At 33.8% G+C, this 3985-nt stretch overlaps 1 long non-coding RNA gene across 1 annotated transcript; it reads right to left on the bottom strand.

The window, feature by feature from the left end:
* Window positions 1–308: 308 nt before the first annotated feature.
* On the bottom strand, window positions 309–3160 carry LOC129874442 (uncharacterized). The gene is made up of 2 exons (XR_008762890.1): window positions 2478–3160; window positions 309–557 (listed from the first exon to the last, which is right to left on the bottom strand). It is a non-coding gene; the product is annotated as an uncharacterized LOC129874442 (long non-coding RNA).
* Between the last annotated feature and the right edge of the window lie 825 nt (window positions 3161–3985).

Raw genomic sequence — 3985 nt, 5'->3', positions numbered from 1 at the left:
AATTTAAAAAAAAACTAACAGATTTAAGTCTTAAAAATTTAGAGAAAAAAGAGTAAGAATTCAAATTTCCACTTTGAAAAGGTATTAACACTCAAGGTGGCCGCTAACGCGTGGTTATTCGACGATTTGAAAAGACTTTAACTGACTAACTTTTGGAAAAATATTTAAAAATAAATAAACATTGAAAGTCATTTGAAAAGTAATTAACTTAAGCACTTGAAATATTTTAGAAAGAGTGAAGTTTATCGAAAATGACCAAGTAAAGGAAAGACAATTAAATAAAATCACTTAAATGAAATAAATCATCATAACAAAAATAGTTCCTCATTAGGGGATTTAATTAAATTAATATAGAGTTAGAGTTAGAATAAAAATAAAAAAAGACAGTCCGGTGCACTAAAGCTCCCGCTATGCACAGGGTCCGGAGAAGGGCCCGACCACAAGGGTCTATTGTACGCAATCTTACCTTGCATTTCTGCCAGAGGTTGTTTCCAAGGCTTGAAACCGTGACCTCTAGGTCACATGGCAGCAACTTTACCAGTTACTCTAAGGCTTCCCTTCAGTTAGAATAACTTAGAATTAGGACAGGGTCTGTCAGCCCAATTTTCCGTAAAATATCTTAAAAGTATCTTTATTCTTTTAGTTAGAATAAAGACACAAACAAAGAAATACAACAATAAGAGAGAGAAAGATTTGGGGAGAAAGATTTGGCCTTCTGCCTCAATTCGGAAAATTGGACTAACAGTCCCTGTCCTAATTCTAAGTTATTCAGTCTTTTAAGACTGTTGCTACATGCGTTTTGGGCCTGGCCCATTTCTGCTCTTCGTATATCAGTTGTATCACAACTTTATACTGACCGTATATTTCCTGCTTTTTCTGCGTACCACATGTATACCAATGTATACAGCCCGTTTTCTTGCTCCCAAGAACGTATTTCTGCTCCAAGTTCCCTAGGCAGAATCGAGTAAGAGAGATTTGGGCCTTGGTGGCCCACTCCAAAATGCAAATGAGGGAAAGAAAGTTCGTAATGGACTCGGATGAGGTTCACATGAAAATAAAACGATAAGGAGTAATATTGAAGGAGATCTTAATAAATCTAAAAAGAAAACATCAAGGACCAATGCAGATATACAAAGAGAGATGAAAATATCAAGAAAACAACATTTAAATCAACATAAGATATACCACGATTATATATATAATGATAGTGAACAAATCAAATGTGTTTATGCATTTCAGACAATTCACATTGGGGCAACTAAACGCTTAGCTAGAAACCACAATTTTAGAACGAGAGTAACTCATTTTAAGATAAAGATCAAACCAAACCTCATGAAATTAAGAAAAAAAAGAGTGGTACGAATTTCATGCAACATTCTCAAATAGTAATGTGAAATTTCAAATTATCCTCATTGTAATTTCCTAACAATTATAAAGAAATAAACTAGTGTATGGTACAAAGAAAACAAATGACACAGATTAGCAAAGTAGACAAATTCTTTTCATATTTAATTTGAGATACTAAGTACAGTTAATAAACTTGGCCTTTCACTGAATAGCCATTTTTTATCTGAGCAGACCCATTTCATATTTTAAAATGATTTTCAGACATAGACCCGACTACAATTGAAGCAATAAACAGAATTTGAAATCGAGGGTCCTATAACATTAAACCAAAATCTATTTTTTTTTTTGAAACTATAAGACAGAACATGAGATTACTCAAAATCAAATGAAGAAGCAGTGGGTTCACATTTGAACAATTTTCATCCATGAAGAGATACAAGCGATGAAGATAAAGCAATTAGATGGCAAAGAAACTCGCAATAAAACTCAACTAAAAGCATTATATATGCTTAAGACGAGAAGACTGCATCAAGGCTAACAGAAAACAGGTGAACCAAAGTTTAAGAGAATGTAAGACTCGAAACAGTTTTGAACACTGGACCAACCACAATCTGAATTAAACTTTGACCACAACCGAAGCTATCCAACTATCAATAACCATCATCTCTAAGACTCCTATTCATATCGAGAATAAAACTAACAGCAGCAGACGAATGAAGGATTTGAGGCTAAGATCATAAGGAGACATAGATGACACACATTTGACAAGAGATTCAAGTAGGCAGATTGCAAGAATAGTAACAAGTTGTACTCCGCAACGCAATCAATCGATACCACAAACCATGCTAAGATCACTTAAAATTAGGACTAAATGCAAGCTAGAACAAACTTAAACTAGGTTGTTTTAAACAAGATTAAGCTATACTAAAGTTATGAAATCAATCCAGAACACATTCTCAATAATTCATATGCATATCCGAATTATATTCAAGCCAAGAAAAGCAAAGACCAAAATTTTAATCAAACAAAGAGCCTCAATCCTTACTGAACTTATCTAAACAGGAATCAACTAATCAAACAAACAGGGCTAGAATAAGAAGGAAGGATTAAAGAAGAATGAAGCAGCATACCTTTTTAGGAGCAGCGAACTTGGGACACGAGGAGCTCGACACCGAAGCTTCACACCACGACTCAACGATGGACAAGAAGTAAACCAGAAAATTTAGACTCTAAACCTCTGGTTTATTTGTTAAGAACGCCGACTTTCTTCGCTTTCACAATCGATTTCATGTATTCCTTACGCATATTTTTCCCTCGTTTTCCTGTCTAATTTTTGTCTCTATTTTCCCCCCTCGTCAGCAAAGATGGAAGAGAGGTATATATACCCAAAGAATTTAGGGTTGAAATTTGGGGGGAGGGGACCGGATAGAATTTTGGGGTTCCAATTCAAATTTTGAAAAGAAATTCCGAGATAAAGTCGAACCACTTGAATTTGTACGATCTTGAACAAATTCTCAATGGATTGAGATTGCAAGTCGTCTGATATTGAAAAAGGACGAATCAATGATAAGATTGAGACTCCTGGACGCTTCTCTAAAATTCCGCTAGCCTCGTTGGCGTACCGAGCGGCGTCGTTTGGGATTGCTGGGTCTTCTGGTTTTGGGGTCGTTGGGAGGAATACGAGTACTGATTTTGGGGGTAGTGTTGGATTGGAAATTATGGGAATTCAGGTACAACTGCATTGTTGGTGTTGTTGTATGCAATGATTGTATTTTTCATAAATAGCTTAAATAGCTTAAATGTGAAACTGAAGTAGGCCTTCATAATTAGAGTTTGCCTATTTACTTATTATAACTATAATTTTAATAGAGAAAAGCATTTTCGTTTGTATATTATGATTTTATTTAATTAATTATACAAATTCATTAATCTATTCATTTAATATAATAAGCGGTCTTTTCGATTTTAGAAATGAAAAACAATCCCTTAATTGATGGTTATTAAGTCTAATTGGAACTCTTTACCATAAGTGACTTCTTCTTCACGAAGATTTAAGGTTGCTTTTTGTTTTTCATTGACATTTTTTTATACCTATTGATGGTTATTAAGTCTAATTAGAACTCCTTACCATAAGTGACTTCTTCTTCTTCACGAAGATTTAAGGTTGCTTTTTGTTTTTCATTGACATTTTTTTATACCTATTGATTTATGATTGTTAAGGATCCAAACATATATTGCTATTTCATTTATATTATTAAATGAATTATGCTTTTTAGTTTTATACAATTATTGTGTATATTAATAGATTAGAATACCGAGGACATGACCTTCGATAGGAGCGTGTGGAGGACCCACATTAGGGTAGAAGGCTAGTACATAGTTTCGTTATTTTACCCCTATTAGTAGGCGTTTTAGCGCACTATAATTTTCTTTGTGGAGGAATCAGATTAGGATAAAAGGCTAGGTGATTCATCATTTGCACCATAATAGTTGTAGTTCTGCTCATTGTTTATTGTCATTTGATTTATGCATTGTATTGTTGTTTATAGTTGTGGCTCTGTTGCATTTTGACTATCTTATTTATCTTATCTTATCTTATTTATTTATAGTAGTTAATGCATCTTTCTTCCAGTACCAC

Source organism: Solanum dulcamara, chromosome 11, assembly GCF_947179165.1.
Source record: "Solanum dulcamara chromosome 11, daSolDulc1.2, whole genome shotgun sequence".
Lineage (NCBI taxonomy): Eukaryota > Viridiplantae > Streptophyta > Magnoliopsida > Solanales > Solanaceae > Solanum > Solanum dulcamara.
This window is presented reverse-complemented; position numbering and strand designations above follow the sequence as displayed.